Source organism: Orcinus orca, chromosome 9, assembly GCF_937001465.1.
Source record: "Orcinus orca chromosome 9, mOrcOrc1.1, whole genome shotgun sequence".
In the NCBI taxonomy this organism is placed as follows: domain Eukaryota; kingdom Metazoa; phylum Chordata; class Mammalia; order Artiodactyla; family Delphinidae; genus Orcinus; species Orcinus orca.
The window spans coordinates 21,535,992-21,553,272 of NC_064567.1; the positions used below are offsets into that span (position 1 = coordinate 21,535,992).

The 17,281-nt window shown below is 44.5% G+C and overlaps 1 long non-coding RNA gene across 4 annotated transcripts in view; it reads left to right on the forward strand.

Annotated features, from left to right (window-relative positions):
* The window catches only part of LOC105748120 (uncharacterized), an 88,516-nt gene that overhangs the window by 54,430 nt on the left and 16,805 nt on the right, over positions 1-17,281 (forward strand). For all 4 annotated transcript variants that reach the window (XR_007479107.1, XR_004484582.2, XR_004484581.2 and 1 more), the window contains one exon: positions 2,630-3,599. This is a non-coding gene — a long non-coding RNA (uncharacterized LOC105748120). The remainder of the gene's footprint in view (positions 1-2,629; positions 3,600-17,281) is intronic.

Genomic DNA, 17,281 nt, shown 5'->3' on the forward strand with positions numbered 1-17,281 from the left:
GATTCTGTGAACTTGGGCTTGCAGGATATCCACAGCGTAGCAAATTAGAGCAGGACCTGGATAGCCCCTGTAGCTTAATCACATTCTGAATACCCACCCTTAGAAATAGTCCCCTCAGCCTCCCCCACTTACAGGAGTTCCTAGAGGGCGACAGCTTCTCAGCAGCGGCCACGTGGGTTGGGTTCATATTCTCCATACTGTCCCCGCATGTATTTTTATGATCTTTATTCTGTTTTGTTCTACTTTTCCTTTCTCTTTTTGAAACCTCTGCATTGGCCACCCAGGACTTAAGAGGAACTTTCATAAGGCACAGTCTGAAACAGGAACAAACTGCACAGAAGCTTTGAGAACTTGGAGCATGTGTATGAACGTGACACAGTGGGAGGGGAAATTAGATATTCTAACATTTGAGTAAGTGTCTGGCCTCTAATCATTCACCAAGCTCAGTATCAATAGGAGTTGTATTTTTTTTTTTTTTTTTTTTTTTGCGGTACGCGGGCCTCTCACTGTTGTGGCCTCTCCCGTTGCAGAGCACAGGCTCCGGACGCGCAGGCTCAGCAGCCATGGCTCATGGGCGCAGCCGCTCCGCGGCATGTGGGATCTTCCCGGACCGGGGCACGAACCCGTGTCCCCTGCATCGGCAGGCGGACTCTCAACCACTGCGCCACCAGGGAAGCCCTCAATAGGAGTTTTTTAAGCTGTAGATATGTAAAATTGCACTCCCTCTAGGGTTCCTGTTCTTTAGACATCATACAGAGAGGTCCTCTTTACATTGAGCAAGTTCATGATGAGGTCTTGGGAGTGAGGCCAGAGGGATGACTGTTGTGTAGTGTTGTTGGTTTGAATCAAATCCTTAAGGACATTTATTGGTGCTGTTTTTTACTCATCCTCAATTTGAAGGTTGTATTCACACCATGCATATGGTTTCCATACTCTTCTTTTAAGTATCAGTTTTGGTAAAATTGTGAAAACATTTCACATTCGTGAAAATTTCCTTCCAGAGTATAAAACACAGACGGTTTTATTAAAATTTTTCACATGTATTCTTTATGTTTATCTTGAGTGTTCAAAAGTGAGAAATACAGGAGCTGGGGTAGAAGGTATCACCACGTTAGAAATTGAGGGCTGGGCGGTGCCGTGTAACAAATAACGTGAACACGTTGGATCTGTTTGTTTTTATTCTTCAGTCCCATTAAGTGGAAGCTCGTGTTTTTCTCTTTCTGCCTGCACGAACTCCTCTGCTCCCGTACCCCACCATTCCCACCCAAGACAGAAGCACATAAACAGCCTGAAAATAAAGGACAGGTTTTTTTTTTAAGCTCCTCATTTAGCAAAGTGTCTACAAGTCTCTTCAGAAAATGAGCTGTGTCACACTGATGCTCCTTAAGATGGGATAAAAGCAATTTTTCTTAGTTTGCCCAGTTATCAAGAAATTCTACTCTTCTCTAAGTGATCAAGTTTGGTTAAAGCCAAGAGAAATACAAAAGGCCACATCTTAGCCCTTCGTGGTCGGTTTTCAAGGGGCGCTTTGGTGCGAAAATCACGTGGTCACTGTTAATGTGAGGGGCTGTTAGAAATAGGTGTTTTTCTGCCCCCATCACAGACAAATCTGAAAATGTTCCCTCTTCTCCCAAACCCCGGGGATGGCACTCAGAGGCTGTGTCTTCAGTGTCTCAGCACCCAGTGGGGAAGATGATTTCCATATTTGAAATGTAGGGACAAACGAAAATAGCTCTTTTTCCTTGAAGGGTTAATGTTCTAAACAGCTTCAGATTGGTTCACTTGAATCTTAAAATTACTTTTCTGGTCACGCGCACTGAAGGTCTAAGCATTTGTGAAATGTCTTTTTTTTCTTTTTCCTGATGCTGTTCTCTCTTGGCTGTCTTAATTACGCAGGGGTTGAAAAACCAAATTAAAATTAGGCGTGGCTGGTAAACAGTGATCACGTTGCATGCTTTTAGCTTTGAATGCTTGTTGGAGTTACTTCTCCTCCCTGTATTGCTTTCCTCCCCACTTTTTTTTTTCCAAAGGAAATATCATAAGCTCTTTTAGAAGTACTCACAGGAAGTGAGTATCCGTATGCTGGTTACTCGCCAGCAACTGAGCGCTGACAGGTTGACAGTGCTGCTGCCCTCCTCCCAGATTTATTTGAACCTTTCTGCCAGAGTCTGGGAATATTCAGCGTGTACAGACCAAAGGGTTTTTGTGTACTGAGGGAGTTAGAAGAGGAAACTGGTCATGGCGCGTCATCTCAGTGGATGGTGATTCAGGGAGCTGTGACGGGGGGTCAGCGAGGCACGTGGCTGCCGCCGTTTCTGAGGTTTCTGCTCACTTCTCAGAGGGCGGGCTGTCTTCTAAAAATTAGTGCTCCCTCCGCCGCCAACGACGATTCTTTTGCAATGAATCACTTCCAGAAATGAATAGCCACAGTTTTTTGGAATGAAGGTTGTGAAATCCCTCGTTCATAATGGCAGGTTTTCAGTTGGTGGTTTTATCAGAGAGAATTTCTCAAGATCAAAACGAAACTTCCTCTTTAAAAGGAAAGAAAGTACTCTCAATACAGAAAGCAAAAGTATTTCCAGTCTCCTCCTGACGCACTGTCACAGAAGATCTCTGTACTTGTATTTAGAGATACACATCCATATACTTGCCTGAACGTGTGAGTCCTTGGCATTACGGATTCGTTGCCGGTAGCTGGTGATCTCCTACGCAGAAGGTCGCTAACTACAAGAAATGTTACGTGCGGTGAGTAGGTGGTAGATTCTGAAGATTATTGCTAACCCCATGCTCGTCCTCTTGAGTCATGGATTCAGAGGACTGCTAGCAAGCTCTTAAATACTTCTGCTTTGTATGATTTAATGGATGGAGCTGCTGGACTCATGGAAGCCTGTGAAAGGTTTTTCAGAGCATGGGTTAATTGCATAATCATTGAATCTTTTGAATATATTAGTCCTTTGGAGGGAGAAAAGATGTTTTACAGAAGGAAGCAGTTTGTGGGGGGCTTTTAGAGATGCAGTTACTTCTCTTCTGTGTTTTAAGTATCACTCCATCTTCTTGTGTGAAAGAAAGAAATGACGACACGGTTTCAACAGAGAAAAAGTTACGCCAACTCTTTTTAAGTGAAGAAATTTCATCCACGTGTTACTCCTAACTGGATTTTTGTCCTCCTGACTATTCACAAGGGGAAACTACCCCATGAAAAAGACTGACCTTCTGGCAGTATCTGCGATGTGTCTCACCCAGAACCCGGTGGGCTTTCCATGGATTATTGGCAGCACTTTTATCGAGGGGGCAAAGAGAGGGAATCCAGTTACTGGAAACAGTGAGTGCAGCTTCAGAAATTGTTCTCTCTCCTGAGCGGAGAAGTTGTTTGACCTACTGACTCATTTCATAGGAATTGGGGAAAACAACCTAGTGTGGTTTTCATTGTTAGTCCTGGAGGATTCCAAAGTCTGTGTGTCTGCAAATAAGATGAGCTGGAGAAAGGTAGTGCTGCCCCTTGCTGTTTCTACTTGCTTGTTCTCCTGATGGAATTCAATCCCTTGCTTCCAGGACAAGTCTAGTCTGTGCTTGGAGATCCTTTGTGTGGCTGTTCAGTGGTGAGTACGGATGACAGCAGTTTCTGATTTTTACTAGTGTTTGCTTCTCAATTTCTGAAGGGCATTTAATCCAAGTAAACGCTTTAAAGAGCATTTTTTCCTGGCACGTTTATGCTACGTTTTATGTTGACCTGTAGAAAATACACTAGGTGCAGTGATAGTTAGAAAAGATAGCATAACCCGTAGACAGCAATGAAAGTTAAGATTTAAGATATATTTTGACAGAATAGATTTTTGCAACTTAATGACATGAAGGCAGTTTCGATTTTGACATAATTAAGTGATTTTTTGGGTAATGTTATTTAAAACACAAGTATGGAAGGTAGCAGTATATTCTAGCAAAAATAATGTAATTACTAATAGTTCATGAAAGGCATATATTTTTGGCTACTAACATAATATTTATGTGCAGAGAAACTTTTGATTCTTGATGTTTTGGTTTTAAAGTAAGTTCTATTGAATCAGCTAAAGGTATCAAAAGAGGACAAAGTAAGTATACTGTACTTGGATAAAGGCAGAAGCTGAGGGTGTTTGAAGTGATTGGTATTTAAAGTGTTAGATTACGGCCTCTATATAATTTCATATATGATGGGTCCACCAAATCACACCCTCAAGTTCTGTTCTTCACTAATGCAACAGATGCTTAGTGCATAATTATTACAGAGTTGCGCATTCTCTTTGGAGATGGCTGAGGAGAGAGTTGATTCGGTCATGCTGGCGCTGTTTATCCAATTTACTGCTTTATGTCTGAGTGCCTTAGGGTGGGGCTCTCACCCTTTCCAGGGTGGTGGACCCCTTTGAGGTTGTGATGGACGCCACGACTCCTCTTCCCACACTCATACGCAGACACTTGCCCGCATTTTCGGCGCTTCTGCAGCCACCGTGGGGCTCATCCGCGGGCCCCGCTTAAGGGCCCCGCCAAGAGCAAGACCTCACCATGACTCTGCCATTCCCTAGCTTCCCAGCAAACACTAGAATTTAAAAGAGGAGCCATCCAAGTCGGAAAGAAGTCATTCTCTGTGGTTGCTGGGTGGGGATGAATATAAGGTAGTTCAGCTGAGTACACAAAAAAACGCCATTAAAAAGAAAATGTAGCCCTTATAGGCCGTCAACTAAATTTAAGTCAGTACTGTAATGCTGTTGTGGAAAAAAATAGACATGATTCTTGAGTGTATTAAAAGGAGTGTGACATAAAAGGGTAAGAAAATAAGACTTGCATTAGTCAGACTCATTATTATGTCCAATCTGAGTCACGTTTGAAAAAAGATTTTGGGTAATTGTGAAGAGCTCCGATATACAAGCAACAGAAAGTTATATACCCTTCTAGCAAAAGAGAAAGTAACCAGAGGTATTAGTCCCCAAAAGGCTAAAGGATTTCTTGCTAAAGGTTTTTAAGTAGTAACAGTCTGACTTATCTTTGTAACACACTGCCTGCTTTCAGCAAATTGCAGTCCTTTAAATGGCTGTCCTGTGTAGGGACACTTGTAACACTTCTGTGATAGCTTTGGCAAGAGCAAATAAATTCAAATAAAACCAAAGAGATGGCGTCAAGACATAAAGTATATAATAAATACACTTCTTTGTTGATTAATAGATAAGAAAATCTCGATTGCCAAGATGATAAAGTAAACGGATGGCTGAGGGAAGTTATGAAATCTCTGGGATCTCTTTCAAGATGAGAATAGGGAATTCTGTTTTAGACGGTGGAAACATTTATTAATTCCTTCTACAAGCTCTGAGGGCCTCCTTTGCTAGATGCTCACGATCTGATAGAGGAGGCAAAGGTACGAAAACAGATTCGCAGTGTATGATTAGTGCTCTGGCGGCGAGAAAACAGCACATGCCGCAGGACCTCGTAACACTCAGCCACCATCCGTGAGTCTTCCCAGCGGAGGCGGTGTCTGAATTCACCCTTAGAGGACAGCCTTCAAGGAGTTAGCTGGACCAGGAAGGCAGACGTGGTGGTGAGGGCTGCAGGCAGGAGGAACAGTGTAGGCACAGGCTCAGAGCAATAGGTGGTACGGTGGAGGGTGTGGGGAAAGGAATGATGAGAGAAGGTGAAGCAGAAGGAATCACTGATAGAGGGGTCTAATGCGCTGTGCCGTGTTTGCCTGAAGGTGTCCACCTAGGAGGGTAATGAGGCCAGATGTACTCTTCAGAAAGATCACAGGGCTGCCCTGGACGGACACCGCTGGCTGTGGATTCCAGAGAGATTAGCGAGGTGAAGATGGGGAAAATGTGAAGTAAGGTCAGTGGCTTAGGTTATTAGTTGGTATTGATCACCACAGAATGAAATCCGAGAGGAAAAAAGGTTTGGAGGGGAAGACAAGGCGACATGGATGGAGCAGGCTGAGGTGTAAGAGCCCAAGCGGGCCGGAAGGCGGTTTTTATGGGTGTGGACCTTGAAATGTAGGTTAGCAGCAACAATTCGAAGTCGGTGGTGGCCTTGACTTGTGTGAAGACCTGTTGCTAAAGCAGTGGGTCACTCTTCCAAACTGTTTGTATGGTATTTAAAATTTTTTCTGACTAACTTGTAATGAAACTTTTTAAAAAATGTAGAATAAGATGAAGATGAAATAAAAGTTACCTCTGATTCCATCACCCAAAGCTCTGTTAATATTTATGTATATTGATTTCCTTCCAGTATTTTCCTGAATATGCACACATGTGCGCACACACACACACACACACACAGTTGCAAGATCAGCATCATTCTGTATAGGCATTTTTATATCTTAACATTAAATGCACATCTTCTCCACATGCTTTAAACTGCTTTAAAAACATTTTTAAATGTTTTTAAATAATGGTGCATTATTCTCTAATTTGGGGGTGTTCAGTTTGCTTCCATTTTTTTAAAAGCTATTTTTACATTACAATAATTATCCTTTTTTTTTTAGTATAAAACTTTTAATTATATTTTGGCTAGAATTTTCCTGAGAAGTTTTTTTTTTCTAATTGATTTACAATATTATATTAGTTTCAGGTGTAGAGCATAGTCATTCAACATTTTTATAGATTATACTTCATTTAAAGTTATTACAAAATAATTTTATAAAAGGTAGTTTGTATCTCTTAATCCCATACCCCTGTTTTACCCCCCCCCATTCCCTCTCCCCACTGGTACCCAATAGTTTGTTTTCTAAATCTGTGAGTCTGTTTCTTTTTTGTTATATACATTCATTTATTTTTTTAAAACTTATTATTACTTTTTAAATTTATTTATTTATTTTGGCTGCTCCGGGTCTTAGTTGCGGCATGCGGGATCTTTTAAGTGTGGCATGCATGCAGGATCTAGTTCCCCAAGCAGGGATCAAACCCATGCCCCCTGCATTGGGAGCTCAGATTCCTACCCACTGGACCACCAGGGAAGTCCCTACATTTGTTTGTTTTATTGTTTTAGATTCCACTAACATACAGTATTTGTCTTTCTCTGTCTGACTTATCTCACTCAGCATGATACTTTCTAGGTCCATCCATGTTGTCACAAATGGCGGAATTCCACTCTTTTTCATGGCTGAGTAATATTCCATTTTGTGTGTGTGTGTGTGTGTGTATGTGTGTGTGCGCGTGCATGTGCACGCACGTGCACGCACGTGTGCGTGTGTGTATGTATACATATATATGTGTATGTATACACACACACACACACACACATCTTCTTTATCCACTCACCTGTTGATAGACACAGGTTGCTTCCATATCTTGGCTTTTGTAAATAGTGCTGCTATGAACATTGGGGTGCATGTATCTTCTTCAGTTAGTTTTTATTTTTTATTTTTTTGGATATATACCCAGGAGTGGAATTGCTGGATCATATGGTAGTATTTTTAGTTTTTTTTGTGACACCTTCATACTGTTTTCCATAGCAGTTGCACCGATTTACATTTCCAGCAGTGTACAAGGATTCCCTTTTCTCCACATCCTTGCCAAAATTTGCTATTTGTAGATTTTTTGATAATACCTGTTCTGACAGGTGTGAGGTTATACCTCATTATGGTTTTGATTTGCATTTCTCTAATAATTAGTGTGTTGAATATCTTTTCATGTGCCTATTGGCCATCTGTATGTCTTCTTTGGGAAAATGTCTATTTAGGTCTTCTACCCATTTTTTAAACTGGATTGTTTGTCTTTTTGATGTTGAGTTATATGAGCTGTTTATATATTTTGGATATTAATCCATTATCAGTCATATCATTTTCAAATATTTTCTCCCACTCAGTAGATTGTCTTTTCGTTTTGTCCCATTCAGTAGGTTGTCTTTTTTTTTGTTGAAGATTTCCTTTGCTGTGACAGTAATTAACCTTTTAAATACATGCGTCTTGGACTTTTTTTTTTGTGGTACGCGGGCCTCTCACTGTTGTGGCCTCTCCCGTTGCAGAGCACAGGCTCCGGACGCACAGTCTCAGCGGCCATGGCTCACAGGCCCAGCCGCTCCACAGCATGTGGGATCTTCCCAGACCAGGGCACGAACCCATGTCCCCTGCATCAGCAGGCGGACTCTCAACTACTGCGCCACCAGGGAAGCCCTATTTTTGGTTGATTTATTCAACAGCTATTTGATGAGTACCCACTCTGTGACAGGCATGTGGCATTTTTTAATGGCTGTCAGTAAAGTTTAACTTCTTTATGTGTTTATTAGTCCATTGTTTCCTTTTATAAATGTTCTGTTCATGTCCATTACCGACTTTTCTGTTGGGGTGTAATTATTCTATAATGTCTTTGAACTGTTCTGTAATTTATGTAGTCTTTGTGTGTGTGTGTGTGTGTGTGTGTGTGTGTGTGTGTGCACGTGTGATATTTGCAACAAATATTTTCCCCAGCTTCTTGGATTTTTAATTTTGCTTATGATTTTTTGAGATATAGAACCTTTATATTTTATTTAGCTGAAAATGAAATGATTTTTGTCTGTTTTTTTTTTTCTTTGTGACTTCTGTTACTTTGGGCTTAGGAATTCCTTCCCACCCAGAAGTTGGAAAATATTCATCTAATTAAAAATTTAGAGAAACATTTTTAATGTAAAATCCACCAAATTAGAAGTGAAGTGTGAGAAAAAGATCCAAATTTTTTTTTTTTTTTTCACAAAGTAGATCCCTCAACACTGTGTGCTGAGTCATCTGCATTTACCCAGTTAATCTTTGGTGCTTCTTTTATATTTCAAGACCTTGTACTGTTATATCTAGGTGTAGGAGTCCATGAGGTTTGGTGGATATTAGCACCCGAGCGGAGGTATGAAAATACTTTTTTTCCAACATCTTATTATAAAAAACTCAAGCACACAGCAAAGTTGAAAGAATTTTACAGTGAACCCCCATATATACACCTATTAGATTCTGCAATTAATGTTTTAGCACTTTTTCCTTTATCATTTATCTATTTATGTGATACCTTTTAAACCTCCTGAATCATTTGAATTCAAAACTGGGCTCAAAGACATTTTCCTTCATTCTGTTTTTTCTCTAACTTGTAGGCTTGATTTCCAGGAAACTTTTAGCAATTTATATTAATACAGTAAAATAGTGAACATCCTAATAGATACCAAAAGAAACTGCTTGGTTTCTCTTAATTTCATGGATATGGTTTGATTGGTTAGCGTTATGATGATGATTCACATCACGATGGGTTTGATTTTCAAGCATCATTCTCTATTAAGGGCTCCGTCCTCCACTACAGTACAGTTGCTTTTTGTTCTTTTCGGATGGAACTGAAGAGGACATTGAAGAAAGGGATAGAAAGGCTACTCAGTAGACACCGAGATGCTTGTGTAAGTCTGTGGTGGGTGGGCCTTGCCAGAGCTGGCAAGGGGGCTGGCTGGGCCGCAGTGGGCTTTGAGAGAAGGCTTTTGCCAGAGTCAGCCATGTTCCCGAGTGGCTGCCATAAGGCTCTGCCGCCGGAACCCTCAGCATAAAGGCTGATTTGCCCAGGGCAGCCTGTCCCAGACCTGCCCTGCTAAACGTTTGGCTTTGAATGGCCCTGGTTCACAGCGAGTGATCAGGACGAATAAACCTTAGGTCAAGGAGCTTAGTCACCTCTTTCCAGCCTAAATGATGAGCATGCTAAATTCCCATGAGTTTTTGGTGCTTGAAAGCATCTCAGCTTAGAGATGGGTTTGCAGCCATGTCTTAACAGCAGACCGACCTGCCGCGTCTGCCTCTTGGCGCAGCATACAAGTAGATGATGGAAGAAGGCACAGCCTGCGTTAAAAGACTCACCCGTGGTCACCGCTAGAAATTAACCATGGTTTAATTTTTGTACTTTTTTTCCCCCATCCACGCCTCAATTTCCTATATGCAGAATAAGTTGATTTCATTAGATGATATAGAAGATTTTTTTTCTTTATCCTAAACTTTTCATTTTAATCTAGAGCATTAAATGTAGGTCAGTATTCACCCCTTTCTCAGAAATCTGGGAAGACAGTTTGTTTGTTTGTTTATTTGGTTTTTTTTCCCAGTTTCTTTGAATAATACTTTCCAGGCTGTTAAGACCATCGATGAAGCTCACCAGATTCTGGATCTAGGGCTAGAATTGTAAAGCCGTTACTTCCTTGTGAAAGGAATGAGAGGGCATTCCTGAGATGGCGCAGAGGGGGAAGGCTTACTCACAGGAAGCGTATTAGCTGACTAGCTGCCTACAGAGCATGTTCCCTCCTCGACCTCCGGGAGACTCATCCTGTGGTCCAGTGTCACCTTTGTTCTAAATATTCTGCTCATAGCGGATGATGATGCGATAGTATTTTAGAAGTCTAGCCAACCAGTGCTTTGAAATGGAAGGATAGCTATACCGGAAAAATTTAACATAATCTAAATTGATACTCTAGTAATATCAGTATTCAGAAGAGGCATCCTATTTGAGGGATTTTCAGGAAAAAGAAAAGTTCAAGAACCTGAGTTTTTCCCATGCCGCTGTCCCCTCTCGCCTTTACACTCCAACAAGACTCAGCTTGTTGCTTCCCAAACCCGCCGGGCCATTTCCTGTTACCCTCCCTCTGAATATGCAGCGCCTCCAGCCTTACCCCTCTGCCCACCTCCCGAGCACCATCACGCCCCACCCAGCCCAGTGCTGCCTTTCACGCTGCAGATACACAAATACTAAAGTGTGGAGTTTATTTGGCTTTCATTAATTTGCCAGAAGCAAGGAGAGGGTAGTTACAAAGCACTACTCTATAACCTGTTGTTTTCCACGCTAGTAGAATGTAAAGCAGACTGATGTAAGAACCGGCTGTCCCCACCAGTCACCACCATGCTGTGCACAGTGTTTATGAATCGTCTTCTAAATCCACAGCTAGTTTTAAAATCTGGCTTCCGCGCTAGGTCTGCAGGAAATACGACTGTGAGATCATAAATGCTATGGAGTGAGTATGAAGTTATTTACCAGGTCCTGTTATGTCAGCACTTGGGAATCGTACGAAAGCTGCTTTGTAAGCTGGGTTGTACCTGTTTGGAACCTAGTATCTCCAAAGGGGTTAACATGTTAGAAATATAAATGGCTTTAAAATGAGTTTAAATTAAATCATAAAGTTTTTAAACATAAAATAAGGTTTGGGGTACATTCACAGGCAGTGGGATTATTTAACAGGTTTGTAAGGAAAATAAGATATGTGAGGTACATCGTTAACTTTTAAGATAGATGTCTTGAAGAGAAAACTCTAACGAAATACCCTATGGTGTTACTCTCAGGGATTTAAAAAAAACAACAGAGGGCACAGAAACAATGTTTTAGGTAGATGGGGGATATTTTCCAGTAAGGAATCTTTGATGTACTGATTTAATTGAGAGCCCTCTCATTTGAAACTCAAGTATGAATATCATCACCACTGTGGTGATAACAGTGTCAGTTAGCTGTGACCTAATCTGTACCAACCATGACTAACCAAGGGTTCCAGGTCACTTCGGTTGTATTTCCTGTGGCCTCGCTGTTCCGGGGGCAGGATTAACAAGGAATAACTCATTTCTGTGTTCAGGCCTCTAATTTTTCATTCATGTAAACAATAGGTGAGAATAGACCTGACCCAACACAGGTGCAAGAGATTAGTAATGCTAACAACAGTAGGTAACACTTTGAGCTGGGCCCCCATATGTCAGGCACTGGGCCGAGTACTTTACTTGGTTGTCTGTTTTAATAAACAATCCTGTGTGGCGGGTGCTATTATTATACCCATTTTACAGCTAGGAAACTGAGGCACAGAGAAGTTAAGTTTTTTCTCCCAAGATTACACAGCTAGTAAGTGGAGGAGCCAGGATCAAATCACAGAAGTCTGGCTCCTAAACCCAAGCTCTTAATTTGTATCCTATTCAGTCTCCATAAATGACTCATTTATTGGAGGTATTTTTATCCTTTGGGGCCGCTCAGTTTCATTTAGTCAGTTATCTCTTGGAGTGGTTTTAATGTATTAGGGAGGATGGATGCAGGCCCCAAAGCTGCGCATCATCGTGCCTTACCTTGCTCTGGATCTTCACCTGGTTACAGCTTGTCATTAACGACGCACGTTACCACAACCTGCCCCCACGGCTCCGGCCAACGCGCTTTTGGTAATAAGAGAGTAGTATGTCCAAAAAAGGTAATTAACAAAGCAACTATCCCACCTACCAAAAAAGTGATGAGGTGTGGCCCATGATGGAATCCTCTTTTCATTTATTACTGGAAATGAATAGAAACTCATTAATATTGTGCCTTCCAGTAAGTTCAGGCCCTATAATTTAAGCACACTGTCAGGACCCAGAAATCTCATCTTGTGAGACTATTATTGCTTGGTAGACTGACTACATAATGCCTCGGTCAGGAAGAGCGGGTTTTCCAGTGATATGGAAGAAAGGCCCTTCGTGCGTTGGTCTCATCTTTTGGCATCACCCCATCCTTACCCCTATTCCATGGTCTCTGGTCCAGCCAGATGAAGCTGGTCATGTTTGCCCTCCACGTGGAATCTCTTTCCTTCCCTCTCTTCCTAGCCAACCACTACTGTTCCCTTCAGATGAAACCTCCTCCAGGCAGCCTTCCCTGACTGCTCAGGACCAGGTCAAGTGCCCCACATGCTTCCACAGCACCCTCTGCTTACCCCTGTGTACACACATCATACCAAGTTCTAACTTCCTGTTTCTTGTCTGTCTTCCCTGACTTGCGCTGGCCCTTTAAGAGCCAGGATAGGTATTGTTTACCTTTGGATAAACACCCTGACACACAAGACAGTGCCTGACACGTGGCAGGTACTCAACAAATGTTCGAATGAGAGAGAGGTAGAAATGACATACTTGGTGACAAGGGAAACTAATACATGAAATATCCAGTGTTGACAGATCCTAAGGTACATTCATGATATTACCTGACTGAATCCTCACCGCAACTCTGGGAAGTCAATTTCTTTCACCCCATTGCACTGACATGGAAACATCAGCTTACCCCAGTGCATATACACAGTTTGTAGGTGGGAAAGCCAGGACTGGAGCTTAGGTCTCTGACCCCAGGTCTTACGTTCTGACATACCATGTGAGTATTCCAAGGCCGGTCTTAGTTCAGGTATTAGACTCTGTAACAAAGCAGTGTGTCATTCTTGTCCTCACCAAGTAGGTCCAGAGGGAGAATCAACAGGTTTTAATTTCTCTCCCTTTTAATGTCTTCCTTGGCATCCTCCTACCCCCCATCCCCACCCACGTTTCCAGTGAAAGCCTTACAGTGACCTGTGATGGACCCTGTGCAAGTTCCTAGGTGTTGACGGTGAATCTTCTGTAGGCAGACCAAGCTGGCTGCTGCTCTTATTTGGGGGAGAGGAGTAGTAGAGCTTTGGGAAACATGGAGAACTGCGGGGGTTCTGGTAAAGATCTTGAGCAAATTGAGTAAGATCCTGCTGTATTAGGGAGTACGGAATGAGCAGGGTGGGAGGTGTGTGTGTCTGGGCGCCGAGAAAGGGAGCAAGAGGATATGAGTCGGGGGGCTGGTTCGGTTGACAAGTAAGAGGCTGTTGAGAGGTTGCTGGCTGTGTAATTGACCAGTTGAATAGATCTTAATAGCAGACTGGGGTGTTCTCCACGGGCCTGCTGGCGGGGGCGGGCTGGGGCGGGCGGCAGGGCAAGCTAGTGAGCCGGCAGCGTCTTGGACACACAGAGCTAGGTATGACGGACTCACCTGGAATGCAGGGCCTGTTGTCATTTCCGTAAGCAGGTAACCCGCGGAATACAGAGTCAGGCAGAGAGAGATTGGGGCAACGTTTCCTAAACTTTAAAAGTTCAGGATTTAATACTCAGCCCTGCTCTGTTCTAGGTACTCCTGGGAATGTTGTCAAAGGGAGGAATTTTTAATTTCACACAGGAATTAATTTTGCCACCACGATAGAACGTTAGACAAAGTTCATAAATTCCTCCAGCGGTGGTTTGGAGTGTCAGTTATGGACGTCTCCTTTTGTACCTGGTTATCCACAGTAAGAAGCCATCCCAGCATTTTATTATGGTTTTAACTGGGGTGTGGGCAAGGTCAGGATGAAATGGCGATGCAGTTAGAAGTACCTTCTACAGGACATTCACAGATCAGAGTGACTCAGGGAGGTCAAGGCAGGCTGGCGTCATTGTTCATTTAGTCAACAAAGATTTCTTGAGCAGCTGCTGTGTGCCAGGCACTGGTCAGCGCTGAGACGATGATGACAGTGATCTCTGTCACCATCGCACTTGCGTAAATGCACAGAAGAGCAGTCTGTTAAAACTCAGGCTCCGTGAGACGCGGGGAAAGGTGCTCTCTGATGAAAGAGGGCCTTCCTTTCAAGTGGTTCTGTGAGGAGGTGACTTCCAAGGTTAGAGCTGCAGGATGGGAAGGAGTATATGGGGAGGAGTTGGGGGGAAGGTTCCAAGCACCAAGAACCGCACGTTTAAGAGGTTCTGGAGGGCTTCCCTGGTGGCGCAGTGGTTGAGAGTCTGCCTGCCGATGCAGGGGACACGGGTTCGTGCCCCGGTCCGAGAGGATCCCACATGCCGCAGAGCGGCTGGGCCCGTGAGCCATGGCCGCTGAGCCTGCGCGTCCGGAGCCTGTGCTCCGCAACGGGAGAGGCCACAGCGGTGAGAGGCCCGCGTACCGCAAAAAAAAAAAAAAAAAAAAAGAGGCTCTGGAGTGGGAAATGAGTCTGGCCTTTGAGGATCAGGAAGAAGGCAGGTGTGGCCCAGGTGAGGGAGGGGCAAGCAGGTGCGGCCCCTCAGAGGCCTTCAGCTTGGTCCCTCCCTGCTCTGCAAGGTGTCCATCCCAGAGGTCTCAGGGACATGCTCGATGATCCCCGGAAGTGTCCGCGGCCCAGGCACCCAGGCTCTTAGGAGAGCTCTTGTCCCCAGGAGGCTGCCTGCCACTTTCCTCTCCTGATACTGTCACTTGTTGAGGGGAATAAATAAGGATATACAGCAGAAGCAGATTTTAGTGAAACCAGTAGTCATACCAGGTGCCCCAAAGTGTGAGAATATGCCCACAGGGACTACACAGTGACTTTAAATGGAACTGGTTTTAAACCGATGATCTGCCCGCTGTACCGTGGGTCACACGTGCCAGTCTTGTGAGCGGGAACACAGCCAGGCCGGCAGGATTTAAACAAAAACCCCAGTCAGGGCTGCCAAGTGGAACCTGCGTTCTTGGCCCCCGAGGTTCTGGTGGTCCACCGAGCGGGCAAGGGCGGGAGAGGCCCTCTTCTGACGTTAAACCTCCTCCAGTCTGGGCCGCCCCAGCGGGCAGCCTGGCGGCCTCCTGCTTGGCGAGTCCCTCCCGAGTCCTGAGTCCCGTGTGTCCCCTGCGCTGCCCGTGAGGTCGGGGCAGGCCTCTGGCCACGCGTCCCTCCTCTTTGGCCGCGCACCCTCGCTCTTCGAATCACCTCGCCCCCATTTTAGAAGAAATGAACTTCGAAGCCGGGGGGTGGGGTGAGGCCAGGAGGAAGAGAGTGCCGGGACATGTTGTGTAAACACTGCTCCTGATCCTTTCTTGTCTTTTACTACCTGTAGGGGCAGGTGGACACGGAGAAGCTGCTGGCAGGAAGGGCTGATTGTTCTCAAGGTTATGGGTTATGCAACAGAGCAGAAGAGCTTTGAGGATGCAGGAGGTCAGAGCAGCTTGTCCACAGGCATTTAACGCAGAAGTTTCCCTTCATATAAGATCTTATTTGCTTGACACTGTCATTAAGAATTCCCATGCCAGCATTTAGCTGGATCTCTGGGGTGAGTCATCGTTGCCAGTCTGCAGTTAAAGTAAGTGATTTCCTTTAAAGGACTCCGCTTCCAACGTTTTCCTGAGATGCCAGGCTGAAGCAGGTACCCTTGGCGCCTGTTTTTGAATAGAATGTCATTATATCCTAGTCTGTACATTTGTACTCGAGTCCATGAGAAAGAAAAAAAAGGAGACTATTCCGCCTTCTTTATCCAGTTACGAAGTGCAGGTAGACGGTGATGTAATAGATTCTGTGGACCAGGCTGTGCTGAGCTTGCGTCTGGGACAGTGACCAGACGGATGAGAGGAGAAGCAGAAGATATTTTTAGTCTGTCAGGGCTGCTCTGAGACATGGGTTCTTCCCCTACCGCAATACTTCCCAGCGGGAGGCTCAGTGCCAGGCGCACTTGCTCTGGTTCACCTCACTTCTCTATTATGCTTTCAAATATTGATGAGGCCTGGTGGGCTGCCGATTTGCTGAAGCAGCTTTGAAGCCCACACAATTCAGCTCGAGTCTGTGACATTGCTTCGAGGGCCTCTCAGAGGGCTCTGTGTCCCACCCAGGGACCAGTGCCGTCCCTCTGAGGTGTGGTTTTCTCTGGAAATCGGGGCCTGGGGACATAGTTCACTCTTTTTCTCTTTTCCTACATGGAGGTGATTCAGGCATGCGTGGGAGTTCTGATGCTGACATGACCCCTCTACATGTAGGTTCTTAAAATTTGGGGTGAGCCGATTTAAACCACCAGCAATGGTAAATCAATTGAAAACTTCAGTGAGGTTATAAGCCAAGTACAACTTGCGAAAAGTGATAAAAGGAAGGGATCCTGTCTGGAATATACCAGCTGTCTCTAGAATCACTTTTGCAAGCTGGAGGGCTTCTGTCTGTGGTAAGAAAAGTGTAGGTCAATTTCCATACAAGGGTTTTTGCCTCTTTGGTAAACTTCTGATTGGCTGGTCGTTGTTTTGATTGAGGGCCGGTCCGTCTCTCTGGCCCTCTGAGCAAGTGGTGTCAGTAAGAGCGTAGAAGGCACCACGTACTGTGTAGAGGAAGCACTGGGTGGGATTAGGAGGCCGGATCCCTGTCTCTTCCATCCAGTTCCCGCCCCCTCCCCCATATCCATGCCAGCCCGTGAGCACCAGTGACCCTGGGAGGTTCCCGGGCCTCTCCCTCCCCCTGTTGATGAGACAGGATATAACCTACAGGCCCTGAAGTCAGGCCACCTGGGTCTGCAACCCACTTCTGCCACTCGCTGGCTGTGTGACTCTGGGCACGTTAACGTTGCTTAATGTCTTGGTGCCTCAGTTTCCTAGTCTGTCAAATGGGAGTAGTACCCACCTCACAGGCTGCTGTGAGGCCTGAATGGGTTAAAGCGTGTGCAGTGCCTGCAAGGTGGTTTGCCTTTCTTGGGAAGGATCACAAACGCTGGTTCCAGTGATGGAGTCTCTGTTACTTTCTCCTCCCTCTTCAGGTAAATGGACCTGCGTGGTCACGAGAGCCAGTCAGAGCAAGTGACAACCCAGGT